The sequence below is a fragment of the Hemicordylus capensis genome, chromosome 1, assembly GCF_027244095.1.
Source record: "Hemicordylus capensis ecotype Gifberg chromosome 1, rHemCap1.1.pri, whole genome shotgun sequence".
NCBI classification, from domain to species: Eukaryota; Metazoa; Chordata; class Lepidosauria; order Squamata; family Cordylidae; genus Hemicordylus; species Hemicordylus capensis.
This window is the reverse complement of record NC_069657.1, coordinates 344,411,906-344,427,093: the sequence shown is the minus strand read 5'-3', so window position 1 is coordinate 344,427,093 and position 15,188 is coordinate 344,411,906. Positions and strand designations below refer to the sequence as shown.

Below are 15,188 nucleotides of genomic sequence, written 5' to 3'. Positions count from 1 at the left end.
GGATCATTAGGAAGGGGATTGAAAATAAAACTGCTAATATTATAATGCCCTTATACAAAACTATGGTGCAGCCACACCTGTAGTAGTGGTGCTGCTGCTAGGGGTAGAACTGGAAAAGGTACAGTAGAGGGCAACCAAGATGATCAGGAGCCCAGAGCACCTTTCTTATGAGACAAGGCTACAACACCTGGGGCTATTTAGTTTAGAAAAAAAGATGACTATGGGGAGACATGACAGAGGTCTATAAAATCATGCATGGTGTGGACAAAAGGGATAGAAAGAAATTCTTCTCCTTCTCACATAACACTAGAACCAGGGGTCATCCCATGAAATTGATTGCAAGGAAATCGAGGACCAACAAACAGAAGTACTTTTTTATACAACACTTAATCAACTTGTGGAATTCTCTGCCACAAGATGTGGTGGCAGCCAACAACATGGATGGCTTCAAGAGGGATTTGGATAACTTCATGGAGGAGAGGTCTATCAATGGCTACTAGTTGGAGGGCTGTAGGCCACCTCCAGCCTCAAAGGCAGGATGCCTCTGAGTACCAGTTGCAGGGGAGCAGGCGCGTAACAATGATAGGGCAAGGGGAGACAGTTGTCTGGGGGCCCCACTGCCTGGAGGGGCACCCCAGAGGCACCTCATGTGACTCCCCATTGCCCCCTGCCCAGCCCCATAGCCTCTCAGCCACTTGCCCTCTTCGCCGTCTCTCCTGCTTGTTCTGCTGGCCGCAATCGAAGCAGCAGGCAAGCTGCAAAGAGCTCCTTTTCTCCCGCCTCTCAGCTGATCGGCGGGTGGGCGGGGCTTCCACGGAGGCCTCCGTGTAGGCCGCAGTGAAGCCTGAACTCGAGTAGGGCCCAAGCAAGCCAGGAAGGAGGAGGCAGCCAGAGTGTCCTCTGCAGCAGAAGACCCCAGACCAGCATCTGCTTAACCCAGACCAGCATTTGCCAGGTAGAGTGTGAACTCCTTTTTGTGGTTACCTTTCCCGCCCCCCCCCCATATATAGGGATCTGCTTGCCATAGGGCTTGGATATGGGGGGGGGGGGAGAGACCGAGAAGTCTCTGAATATTTATTTTGAAAGAGCTTAGAAAATTTGCTGACTTAAAAAAACTATCTAAAAAGTCCTATAAGTGGTTTGTTTCATGGCAGAAAATTGCAGAAACTTCTGGAACAGTATTTTATTAATTTTATTTATTCATTCATTCATTTATAAATGCACTTATGTTCAAGTTGTTTTGCAACCCAGAAGGTCTGAGTGAGAACTGTGAAGCATGTGTGGTGCTTTTATTTTATTTTTCTTGTGTGTGAACTGCTCCCCAATAACTTGCAGGGACTTCAGGGTAAATCTGGCCAACATGTGAATGCAGCACCTCTATTCCAGAGGAGATGTGTGTTAAAGCGCTTTAAAAGTCTCCTGTGAAAAACCTCCTGCAATCAAACTTGACTGAATTTGTTCAGAATTCTGAGAAAACAAACATAGGTTCACCCTGTAGGGATGTGCACGGTCCGGAGAAGTCCGGACCGGCACCGAAGGGGGGCCTTGTTTTTAGGGCGGGGAGGGCTTGCTTAGCCCTCCCGCCTCCTTGCCCCCGCCAGCGCCCGTATTTAACATTATAGGGGCGCTGGAAACCAGCGGCCCCCCCCCCCCGCCGCCGCCACCGCCGCGAAATCACTCTTAAAAACATCCAGCCCTCCCTCCCTCCCAGCTAGCTGCCCGCCCACCCCCCCAGCCACCCACCCCCCCAGTCGCTCACCCGGTCGGTAGATACTAAGCGAGAGGAGCTCCGGCACAGAGCTCCTCTCGCTAGGAAGGCCTCCGGGAGAATGGTGGCTTGCGCGCGCATGCGCGCGACGCAAACCACACCGTTCTCCGGAGGCCCGGTCTACCCGCCGGGAAAGGGCCGGGTAGACCGGGCCTCCGATCGCTGGGTAGACCGGGCCTCCGGCGATCGGAGGCCCGGTCTACCCAGAGATCGGAGGCCCGGTCTACCCGGCCCTTTCCCGGCGGGTAGACCGGGCCTCCGGAGAACGGTGTGGTTTGCGGCGCGCGCATGCGCGCGCGCGCAAGCCACCATTCTCCCGGAGGCCTTCCTAGCGAGAGGAGCTCTGTGCCGGAGCTCCTCTCGCTTAGTATCTACCGACCGGGTGAGCGACTGGGTGGGTGGGTGGGGGGGCGGGCGGGCAGCTAGCTGGGAGGGAGGGAGGGCTGGATGTTTTTAAGAGTGATTTCGCGGCGGCGGCGGGGGGGGGGGCGCTGGTTTCCAGCGCCCCTATAATGTTAAATACGGGCGCTGGCGGGGGCAAGGAGGCGGGAGGGCTAAGCAAGCCCTCCCCGCCCTTAAAGATATACCCCCCACCCGGACCCGAACCAGCCCAGTCCGAACCGGTCCGGCAGTTCGGCCATTCTTTGGAATGGCCGCCGGACCGGTTCGGGCACACCACTATCACCCTGCATGGTTGAAAGTCTCCTTTGCTAATCTGCAGCGAGGGGCCCATTTTAATCATTCATCTTTCTAGTGTGTTCTAGGCATTAAAAGTAAAACAAATGTATAGTACTCGATGTATATCACTATATATTGTGACGTGTGTGTGTATTCAGTGAAATGTATTTGCAGGCAGCATACTTATTTTGGAATATCAGACTTAAATCCTTGGGGGCCTGGGGTGTGCGGAGGCCCTGGACTTGGGGGGGGGCATTTTAAAATCTTGTCTCTGGGCCCACTCCAACCTTGCTACGCCCCTGCAGGGGAGTAACAGCAGGAGAGAGGGCATGCCCTCAACTCCTGCCTGTAGGCTTCCAGTGGCATCTGGTGGCCCATTTTGTGAAACAGGATGCTGGACTAAAAGGGCCATGGGCCTGATCTAGCAGGGCTGTTCTTATGTTCTTAGGTTCAGTGAAAGAGTTAAGGGCATTATAGTTAGGAGGAAAATTCTGTGGTGCCCCCCCCTTCCTTTGATGCCCTAAGCACATGCTTGTTTTGCCTTATGGTTAATCCAGGTTTGGCTGAAAGAGATTCCTGCCTTGGCGAAGCTGCTGCCAGTCTGTGTAGACAATACTGAGTGAGATGGACCAATGGTCTGACTCAGTGTATGGCAGCTTCCTCTGTTCCTATGAGTTATATCTGGGGTTTAAAATTGTGTCGGATTTTTGGGACAACTTTGAGTTCACAGTAAAGCCTCGCAGAGAACAAACAGTAAAACCTGTTGTGTGGAGAACTCCCAGGGAACAGATTGGGCTAGAGCCCCCTCCCCCCACCATTCCCCATTTTTGTATGAGGATGCATAGAAATAAAAAGGCACCCCCCACCTGCCATCTAAACTGGTACAGTCCACTCTACCACCTCAGGAGTCTATCATACCATTTTGCTGCAGGTGGGGACCAGACCTGATCTAGAATTTTATGGCTGCAAATCTGTTTAACTTAGAAGGGAGCAAGTTCCACTTAGTTTTTTGTGGAACTCTTTACTGGTAAACATGGATGAGCTTCAGTTGCACATTACTTAATTATATTGTTTGCAAGAATTGTAGTTCAGTGTGCATATGCTTTGCACAGTAGGACTTAATGTTTGTTACCTGTAGAAGGAAAAAATAAATCTGAACACAATATGACAGGGTTCTCAACCAAAGGATCAAAGGCCATTGTGGTGGGGATGATGCATGTTATAGCTCAACATCTTCTGGGGACCAAAAGCTGGGAAACCCTGCAAGATAAGTTTGTACAGCCCCTAATGCTGTCTCTTAGCAGGTGGCAGATATTTCAGAAGGAAATGGAGCCAATAAGTTAATGACTTGGACATCCGAGAAATATGTCATACAGATGTGACAGTTGTTGCACACACAGTGCTTGCCTCCCAACACAGAACAACACATTTTGCCAAACACACAATCAAGAAATGGCCAAAAAAGAATGCCTGACCCAGAATCTACTGCCAGCCACACTGCCTGCACTAGTAGCATCACTGGCACAAGTTCTCTCTCACACAGTTATTACTCCTTACTCCAGCATTGGAACAGCTGCCACAGCAGCAGCACCCTTCGCAGCCAGCAAGCATAGGCATAAGCTCAACTAGAATGTTTTCAGCCACATTTTGACTGAGTGAGTAGACCTTGCAATGGAGATTGCAGAGTAGCCTAGAGCAGTGATTGTGAAGCACAAGTTAGTCTCAAGCCCAGACATGGATCTCATCATAGCAATCACCAAGAAATATTACACACACACACACACACACACACACACACACACACACACATGCGCACAGGGAGAACTGCCACTGTCCATTTGTTGCCACAACACTATCTCACAAGCAAAGCAAACCACAACTCACTGAAAGCAGACACCCAAGTTCTTTGCCTTTGTCTATTTGAGATCCAGCAAAACCAGATAGTTAACCACAAGCAATAGCACAGCAAGCATATTGTACTTACTCAGTGCTGAGAAAACCCCAAATTCAAACCTTCCTTCCTTCTTTACTGCCTGCTTGCCACAGAGAGACAGGAGGACAAAGCAGTCATGGCCTGATGGACCAATGGATTGAAGAGGGGGGAAACTTGCACTTTTGCTTGTACTCTTATAGTCTTCTTTCTTTTCTTCTTCTCCAGTGTACACCTTGCCTGCCTGCCTGTATCTGGATAACACCATGGCCTCAGATTCAGGGGTGTAGGGACTATAGAGTAAATGAATGTCCCCTGGCCACCAGGATTTGGGGGAGATGCCAAGGCTTCCACTCACCCTTGGCCAGGGTGCCCCTTGGTGCCTTCCACACCCAGTCGGTGAACAAAGTGCTTGCCAGCTTGGAGCGCTTGGCACACCCCTCTCCTCTCCAGCCAGTGTTTCACTGAAATGCTGGCTGTGCTGGGCACAGGGGGTGGTGGTGGTGGTGAGCCCAGCCAACCAGGGTTTCAATGAAATGCTGACTGGGAAGGGATGGGAGAGAGTCCAAATTGACCCTCTCCTGGGTATTCTCCCAGCCCTGTGTCTGATGTCTGATGCAAGGGACTGGGCCAATGATGAGAGTGGGGCTGGTCAGCCCCGGTAGAGTTTCCCTTCCCTAGTCAGTGGTTTGTGGAACTGCTGATTAGAAGCTCCTTTCCCTGCCTCCCTGACAAGGCAGGGAAAGGAGCTCCCAGTCAGTGATTCCATGAACTGCTGACTGGGGAAGGGAAGTTCTGTCAGGGCTGATGGATGCCGTTCTAGGCACTGGCCCTACCCCTTTGCATCTGATGTCAGATGCAGGGAGTGTGGCTTGGGGTGCACACACGGTTTGCATGCATGATGATAAAGCCTAGGGGACAGGGAAGCCACCAGAGGACTTTGTCCTCTGGATGCGGCCAAGTTCCCTATGCCTTTGCTCAGATTAGTGCTAAGTCCATGTGAATGACTCATGGCTCCGGCTGACAGCCTGACACATGGGTCAGAGCAGCAGTACATCATCTCATTATTGGCCATGGCAGTGGTGTGCATGCACCTCTGCATGTATTAGCAGCACTAACTGGCAGACTGTGACACATCTGGGTTTGGAGTTGGCCAGGGTGGGATGAGATACCAAGGGTGTTGCAGTTGGTGGGGGTGACTGTGAGTCATTCACACTCCATGGCCAGCTTGGGATCGCCCAGCAGATGGAGGCTGGCCTTTAGAAAGATCAGCCATTCCACCATGTCAGCATCCATGCATGTGTGATGGGGTGTCACCATGCCCCCAGTAATGGAGAACATCCTCTCGCTCTGGACGCTGGTCGGAGGGCACGAGAGGAACTGTCTGGCAACTACTGCCAGCCAAGTCCAGCCAGATTTGGTAAGGTGTTGCCCAAAACTGGATTGGCTCCATCTCCTTGGTGCCTTGCCAGGAGATCAGGAGAAGCCTGACCGGGAGAAGCCTGTCATCGGGAGAAGCCTGTCATCTGCTCCTGCAGGTACTGCAGCACACACTGCTCAAAACTGCTGCAGGGCTTGGTGGGCTTCTTCCGATCCCCTGGCAAGGCACCAAGAAACCTCTCCATGAACCACCAAGTGGAACACAGAGGCAGAACCAATGGCTCACTTGGCCCTGCCAGGAATACCACACTGCTGGACTGGGAAGTAGTAGTGCTGCTGCTGCTAGGGGTGGACTCCACACTATCAGTAGGTGCTCCAGCACCTTCCTCCTGTTTGCAGCCCAGCCTCCTCTCCTCTTCTTGCCTAACCTATGAAACCAAGAGCTCCCTCCCCCTGGGCAGCTGGTCAGGGGTGACTGCTTTGCCCTTCATTCTTGGGCAGGACAGAACATGTTCTGCCAATGCACCCAGTCCAATCCAACACTCCAGTTCTCAGCCGACCTGCCAAAGTGATTGCTTCCCGAGTGGTCAGCATGGTCTGGAGCTCACTAATCATCTTCTTGAGGAAAAAAGCAGCAGGCAAAGCCTGACTCTGCATTTCTTTCTTGGCATACAAACAAAAGAATAGGTTGCACACTTCCAAGCCATGCCTCATTTCCAGGGCATGGATGGCTGCCTCGTGCTCCTGCAGGCACCTGGAGCAACAAATAGGTGGAGTTCCACCAGATCAGAATATTCTGAAGAATCAGGTGTTCAGGTAGGTGGAGCTCTAGCTGCCTCTCCTTGAGCATCTGCCTATGCTTTTTGCTCTGGTGGAAGAATGCTGCTATCTTGTGGCACCTTTCCACAAGAGCAGCCGTGGCAGCAGCAGGATGGTGTCCAGTGCCTGCAGCTGGGATGTCTTACCTGGCCGTAGCCCTAGAAGGGCCAAGAGCATCCTGCATGACCAGGTTCATAATGTGTGCCATACAATGGATAGACACAAACTGACCCTGCTCGGTTGCCTTCATTATGTTGGCAGCATTGTCAGTGACCATGAACCCCTAGAGAAGGTTTGGCTGCCTGGACAGCCATCCCCCCACCTGGAGAGCCATGGCAGTTCATCTGTCCAGCACCTCCACATGCAACACAGCCCACCTGTGTTTTGCTGCATGGGAGGGGCTGTCCACACCACCAGCATCAGATGTCCTTTCACTCTCCTGCCCCCACCAGTGTGCTGAGAGGGACAGGAAAGCAACACACTTCCCATTGGGACCTGTCCACAAATCCACAGTGAAGTGCATGCTGGTGTCAGGGGCTGCTGAGCACAGAAACTCCAACATGGCATCCCTGCACACTCAGAACAGAGAGGGCACCACCCACCTACTGAAGGTGGTGCATGAGGGGATGTTGTAGTCGGGGGCAAGCAGCCCGAGCAGCTGGTGGAAGCCAGCATTCTCCACTTCCTGGAATGGCTGGTTGTCCAAAGTGATCATCTCCCCAATGGCCTGGGTGTTGAGATGAGGTTCTGGATGACCAGACCGCTTGCTCACCAATTACACCCACTACACAGGCAATTTCCCCTGCTTGGGAGCAGGAGCAGGTGCCTTGCCGCTAACCAAGGACAAACCAGGCCTATTGCTGTAACATCCTTGATGTCATAAGATGCTTGGAGTTCTTTCCCCTGCTCTCCTGTGTCTTTATTTGGGGATGGGTGGGGTTTTATTTTGGTTGGGGTGAGGCTTTGTTTTAGGGCACTGAGCAACATTAGGGTAAGGCTAAGGATGAGAAGGCAAAGGGCAGGGGATTACTGTGGCCTGTCTATCCCAAACCCACCCCTCCTGTCCTACGCTCCTGCCACTACTCACCTCCCCTTCCTCAAACTAATTTTTAATATCAGCCTCTGATCAGCCCCTTCTTTCCCCTAAAGAGTGAACTGGAAGTGAACGCTGTCCTGACTGACAGGCTGGTAAAGTCCAGGGATCAGCAATCCACACACCAGGTGGGTGGGACCTAGGGGACCATGAGAAGGAAGAGAAGGGTCCTTTGTTAGTAAGATGCTAGGCTGGGCTTGCTGCAGGATGTGTGGCCATGGAGTATGGCTGAAGAAACAACTGCAGATCCTTGAGACATAGGATTGTAGGAAGCTTGATTCTCATCGGGTGATGGGTGAGTTTTCAAGGAAAAGGGGATTCAGCCTAGGGAACCATTTGTTGGTCAGTTTGCATTAGACATTTATTTTCCTTTCATGTACTTTGCATATCCCTGATATTGTTCTAGGACTGTCTATCTGTAATGCAACTATGCTAAGAAAACGCTAGCCTGTGCCCATCCATCCAGTAACCACGATTTTTAAAGTGTGTTGCCCCAAATATCATCTGCGGGTGCTTTTTGAAATATTCTTGCAACTACAGAGCATTTCTTTTACCAGTAACTAAAAGCTGTGGGAGCCTCAGACCGAAGCTGTCTGTAGTATTTTGAAAAAAGTTTATTTTTCCTTTTGTTCTTTGCAATTTTAACTAGCCTCTAAGGGCAAAAGGGGGCTGGAGAGGGGTTTTCTCTGAGATGCAAAACACGTCTCAGATCATTCAGCAACCTACCAGTTTTCTCATCATACGTAAGCTTGCACGTGGAAGGCTTTTATACTTTTCCAATAGCAGAGGAAAGAGTTTCCCTGGGAATTCCACTGAAGCCCAGTGGGTGTGTGTGTGTGTGTGTGTCAAACTCTGTTCATGCTTCGGGTGGTGGTAGCAGTGAATAAACTATCAGAAGTACAGGAACGTTTTTGAGGAGCAGCCTTTGTTCTGGAAAGCATGGAGGGGATGATTCTCCATATTTCTTCCCCTCACATGGGCTTGCTCTGAGACAAAGGTTTAGTCATTCTGCTACATAAGTCCTATTTAAATAATTTTGAGTGCTAGTAACTTAACCATGGGGGCTCTCACCTTCCAGCATCTACAGCTCGGGGCTTCCATTCCAGCGCCTTTGGCTGGAGTCTGCCAGGTGCTGCTCTTGGAGGCAGTCAGGGCTGAGCAGACAGACACCAGGACTCAATAGCTGGGGAGGTGGGTGCCAGCAGGTGGCTGAAACCCATCCAAACAATCAAAACAAACAACCCACCACCCAAAAGGGAAACAGAGAGAGAGTGGAAGACTGGGTACCAGACAGAACACACCAGCCTACAAAAACCAAACATTAATCCCCAGTAGCAGCAAAGGTGCAGCTTGGGGCTGAAAAAAACAAACATACAAAAAACCAAAAAACAACATCCCCCCACACACAAAACCACACACACACACACACACACACACACACCAGTTATTAAACCACTGGGGGCTGGCTACAAGCAAGAATAAGAAATCCAAATAAAATAAAATTCCAAGCAGCACCCAGTTAAGGCCACTAAGGCTGGTACAATTTAAAGAAAAGTAGAAAAAGAAAGAAACAACTGTATATCAAAAGGAGAAAAAAGGAGGGAGGGAAGGAGGGAGGGAAGCCAAGTTGACAGGCACTCTCTGTCTCTCCACTCAGTGGGGCAGGTAGGCAGGCTCAGGCCACCTTTGCTCTCAGTGCTGCTGCTGCACTCTCACTGATCCTTCTCTCCTGAAGTACAAATAGCTCTCTGTCTGCCTCCAGGCAGCCCCTTAAATACATTTTGGAACTCCCCCATTTGGCCTCCCCACTCCCTGCTCCTTCCCCCATCCAATGGGGGCACAGTTGCCCATTACACTTGATTTGAATTATAACAAGCCAACCAAGAAGCAAGAAGATCTCAAGCCAATGGGAAGCCAGTGCCAGTAAAACAAACAGCAAGGGAAAAACAGCCCTCCAAAATGGCGCTCACCACTCAAACCACTCCAATAGATTCAAGCTCAAATTGGGGGTGATTCAATTTGAACTCGAATCAGGCTCTTTACTCTCAGAGGTGATTCAATTCAAGTTTGAATCACTTGAATTAAATCACCCCAATTCAAGTTCAAATCAATTCAACTCAAATCGATTTGCACATCTCTAGTATTTAGTCCCAAGCCACCTAATGGTGCAGCTGGGAAATAACTTGACTCGCAAGCATGAGGTTGCCAATTCAAATCCCCACTGGTATGTTTCCCAGATTTGGGGAAACACCTATATCAGGCAGCAGTGATATAGGAAGATGCCGAAAGGCATCATCTCATACTGCATGGGAGATGGCAATGGTATACCCCTCCTGTATTCTACCAAAGACAAGCACAAGGTTCTGTGGTTGCCAGGAGTTGACACCGACTTGACGGCACACTTTAGTATTTAGTCCCTATTGTGTCATATCGGTTGTCATCTTTTTGTCACATAAGACCAGATAACGTGGTTGTACAATTTTTATTTTTATTTTTATTTTGCCCATAAACAGAACAAGGGTGGGGAAATTTTTTTTCAAAGGTGTGTAATTCTGTGAGACCAACTTTAGTATTGGGAGTATCTATGCCATTGCTTCATATTTTCTAAGGGTAAGAATCAGGATGATCACATAAGCTGTATGCAGGCATTGTACTGGATGTGCATACAGGTTTCTGTGCAGATGTACATGTTCTTCTGTGATAGACTACACATGCATCCATCTGAAAAGTGAGGCTGATTACAGGCCCCCTCAAATGCAAGGAACACATGAGAACTGTACTACTATATGCCCATTGTATGTTCAATGAACAGAGTCAGCTGGTTTGGATGATACTTTTCCCCCAGGTCCTAGCACACATGATCAGGATATGCACACAACATGAGTGCGCATCTCCCGCCTCCTCCCGGTGAGTCAGAGCACCTTTTCCTCTACAAGTGCCACAAATATAGAAACACAAATGTAGCATATGCAGAGGGGTGGTTTGGATGAACCAACCCCCTCCCCATCATTAGGGAAACATGTCCCAGGAAGAAGTAAAGGACTGCGTATTCATGGGACATGCACAACCGTATCATGTACATTAGGACAGTGGACAAAGTATCACCTGAACCAACCAAATAATTATATGGACTATATGTGTGTAATGCACAGGGCTATTATGTTCACATTCCAGAGTCAGAACATTTTGATCACTGATTTCTATAAACTGATCTTTTTCATGGGCACAATCACAAAACTTGACTTTCATTCCTATATTTTAAAAAAAACACATACAAAAACATCTCACCAGAGATGTACAAATGAAATACTTTAGAATTCACTCTAATTTACTCCCATAAGTATTTCTTTTAATCAAGCTTCCTTTCAAAATCTAGTTCTGGTCTCCAAATTACTAATTACAGTCTTGCGAGATTCAAACAGTACAAATTCATAGAAGTCAACTGACTAATTTAAAAACAATACTGCTTACTAATTGGCTCCACTTAGTGAATGGCAAGAGAATGACAAAACAAATATTTTTACTTTAAACAAGGACCACACATCATTAATTACTAAAGGATCTGCAATAAGTTCAATCCTTATCCTGGTTAGAGTTAGATACTTTCCCTCTCCATTGTGGAGAGGTTATAGAGAGGCTTGGGATAAGATGGTGGTCTTGACCTATCATTTGCATGTCTGGGCAATGTTACCCTGGCAAGACCTTCAAGCAGTTGCAAGTTCCACTCTTTACTTCTCAAAGCACCACACATTCCAAAGACGGGCAGAGAGAGAGGCCTGGCCAAGTTACCCTCACCATGAGCCAATAATTATTGGGTAGATGAGAGAGGCAGTCCCCATGGGAGTTTTAGTCCCAGTTTCCCCAAGCTGCATAGGCTGTCTAGGAAGCTAATTAGGCTGGTCTTGGTGAAAATCCCTTCACACTCCCTTCTGAAATGAGACATCGGATTTCTTATCAAGACCATTGCCACGGTGGGCTCCCTTTCACTGGAGGTTTTCAAACAGAGGTTAGACAGCCATCTTGTAACTGATGGCTGTCTGCGAAGGGGGATTGGATTGCTTGCACTGAGAAGGGGGATTGGAATAGAAGATTTCCAAGGTCCCTCCCAACTTCAAAATTATATGATTCTATAGCCCTATTCAGACATTATGTTGTATATGGGTACAGATGTCTGTACACTTGTACATGTGCTTGTGTGTACAATGTACAATGGCTGTGCCTATGTTCCTTTTAAAAGTGTACCTGGGCATTTCAAATACCGTATTTTATGGACTATAAGACTCACTTTTTTCCTTGAAAAATATCCACCAAAATTCAGGTGCGTCTTATATGTTTTAACAGTTTAATATGTTAAAACTCTGAAAAACTGGATTAAAATTAAGATGCGTCTTATAGTCCGTAGCGTCTTATAGTCCGTAAAATACGGTACATGGTACAGTTAAAAAGTGTACTGTTGTACCCAGGGGCGTACCTATAATTGAACGAAAGGGTTCAAAGAACATGGGCCCCTAGCTCCTGAGGGCCCTCCAGCTCCACCCCTCCCTATTTTATTCATTATCTCCCTCACTCTGGAGGGGCCGCCAGAGAGAGGGATGAACACAGGCCCCCTCTCCCCTAGCTACGCCCCTGGTTGTACCTGTGTTCAACACCAGAGGTACACCTAGGTAATTTTGGAGCCTGGACCTAAAGGCCTTTAGAGCCCCCCCCCTTGGAAATTAAGCATAATTATGCACCACTGGGTGACCAAAACACCCTGGACAGACTAAAGAGGATTTGGGGGGCCCCAGTAGCTGTGGAGGCCCTAGACTTCAGCCCCAAAGTCCAGGTGTAACAGCACCTCTGTTCAACATAACATATGAATAACTGTACCTGTGTACAGATCTGTGCCTGCATACACTGTATATACACTGGACACATGTTCAACATAATGAGCCATTCACATGATCCCTGCTGGGGCAGGAAAGGCAGCAAGGGAGGTCGGGGGAGAGGCAGGGTTTTACCTACCTTCTGTCCAGATGATCCTTTGCCGAGTCTTTGGCGTGCCATCGTGTGCCCAGACAAGCCGTGCTGCTCCATGCAGTGCAGATTATTTGAGGGTGGGACTTGTTTCCCCATATTGTGTACACAATACGTACACAAGTTGGCAATTTTTTTAAAAAAGTTTTATTGTGCAACAAATGTACATTTGGCTGTCCTTTGTTGTTCAGACTCTTCACATCATATCACAAAGCATTATACTTGCTTGCTGGGAAAATGTAGAGCTTTTGCCAGACAGTACAAGATGTTGCAGTTCTGATGGCTGGGTAGAATGTGTGTGGGGTGGGGTGGGGGGAGCACAGGAAACTAAAGTGTGTGTGTGGATATAATTTATAATAAAAGGTACAACTCTGACTCCTCTCATGCACTATTTTGTGAACCTTCTTAAAGAAAAAATATATATTTAGCTCCAAAAGCTCTGCATGTTGTGCAGCTCCAGTGTGGGTTCACTTACCTAGAGACTTTTGGTAACTGTAATTGATTTATTTTTTTAACTTAAAAAAACTACTTTGGGGACTGTGCAATCTCCCTTCTACTAGTAGTCTTCTGCTGAAGCAGGCTTTTATCCATCTTTTTCTCTTTTTAAAATATCAACACAAGGATATAGCAAGGCTGAAGTGGGTCCTGGGATAAGAAGTGAAGATGGGTCCCGGACCGCCCCCTGCCCCCATTATCTTTGCTGCAGAAGAACCATAAGGACTGAGTGATCAACAACACATTCTGGACATGCCCTTTCTTTTGCTCCTCCGCAAATAATTTCACACACTCAGGTCCGTTGCACCCCACTGCTCTCAGGGCCCAGGGCCATTTGTCCCACCTGGTTCAATTATCACTTTGGCCCTGGATAGGCAGTATGGCTATCTCCCACTGCATAATTACCTCTAGGGGGTTGTTTGTTTATTTATTAGTTTTATATCCTGTTCTGTCCCATGGGTTCAGAAGGGGGTGCTATGCTTCCATCTACTAGGGATGAGTAGGTAAGGAACTTGTGGTATTGCACTGAAAGGGGACTTTGGTGATAGTGCACAAAGATTAAAATGCAGCTGGGCCCCCCCATGGACTGAGGTGGGTACAAAAGTTCTTGGTGCATTTGTGTTTCTGTTTACAGGGATTGAAAAGCCTGCTGTGTTTCGTGGAACCAAACAGGGCATATGGCAGCTAATCATCCCCTTTAACACTCTAACACAGGATTGTGATCTCTTAACAAAGACACTAGAATTGCAGAACAGCTTGACTTCGCTTCAGTTGGTAATTAATGAGGTGCTAAGAAGGGCTAAGCAAAGCATCCCAGGCAGAGACTGCTTGACTCAAGAGGAGAAAGAAACCCCTCATCATTTCAAACAACAGTGTCATTTAAATAAACAGAAAAGACAAGCCACTGAGACTGGGGTGGGTGCGGAGGATCTATTAGCATTAGTAGACACCACACAGCTCCGAAAGTATTCAGCATAATAGCATTTACATTATGTTAGCACATTCTGTAATTTGTGGATGCAGACCGATGCTTCCTCCGAAAAATGCCAAAAGCAGAGGCTGTTCTAATCTTTGAATGAAGTCGCAACTCTAGAAATATGTACTATGTTGGGTGGTGGGGGGAGTATAAACATTGTATTACACCCAGTTACTTAGAATAGGGATGATGACCAACTTCTCTAGTCTTGAGGGCTGTTCTGGTCTCCAGACGGTGGCCCGGCAGCCAGGAATGGTCAGCTCTGCAATAATGTATCACAGGGGAGGCAGATTGCGAGAGGGAGCAGACCCTGGCCTGTTGCGCTTACAAGGGTGTGACAGGGTCTGAATTGAACTCAGAATGGGCTTGGAATGAACGGAACCATTTCCCCAAGATTTTGGAAACTTAGAAACATATTGCTCTTCAGAGTGGTCAAAGCACTTCATGTACACAATCTTGTATTCTTACAATAACCCTGTAAGGTAGGCTCATGTTATTACATATAGAGGCTGTTCACACAACCGAAAACTGGGTAAGAGAAGTGTCCTACCCAGGTGTGGGAGTTGTGTGCACTCCCAATTTTCAGTTATCAATCAATCAATCTTTATTACAGTCACAAACCAGCATAAAGTACATTTTAAAACCTAACTAGCAATAGATTTTATACTCTAAGACTATCATAAGATGATTTAAAATATACAATAAGAAATAAAATATACAATAAGAAATAAGAAATATAAAAGATGCTAAAATACATTACTGACATAAAATGATTTAAAATACTGTATAAAAAATAGGCATGTGACTGCACTAAAAATCTAGCTATGACTCTAATAAGAGACATAGTAGACTCTGGGCTACATTTTGATTTAACTACAGCTGCAATAAGAAGCATAGGAATAAGATCGTGTTGCATGCTTATAAAGTAAGAAAAGGTTTTAAAAGATTTAAAACATATAAAATCATGACAGTCATCATTTAAAATAATAAGAGCTAATATGCATTCAAAGGTTAACATATAATATACACAAAA

General features: G+C 47.6%; 1 long non-coding RNA gene across 1 annotated transcript in view; it reads left to right on the top strand.

Annotated features, from left to right (window-relative positions):
- Nucleotides 1–572: 572 nt before the first annotated feature.
- Nucleotides 573–15,188, top strand: part of LOC128340505 (uncharacterized) — a 128,951-nt gene continuing 114,335 nt past the window's right edge. Inside the window, exon 1 of the long non-coding RNA XR_008313762.1 lies at nucleotides 573–955. This is a non-coding gene — a long non-coding RNA (uncharacterized LOC128340505). The remainder of the gene's footprint in view (nucleotides 956–15,188) is intronic.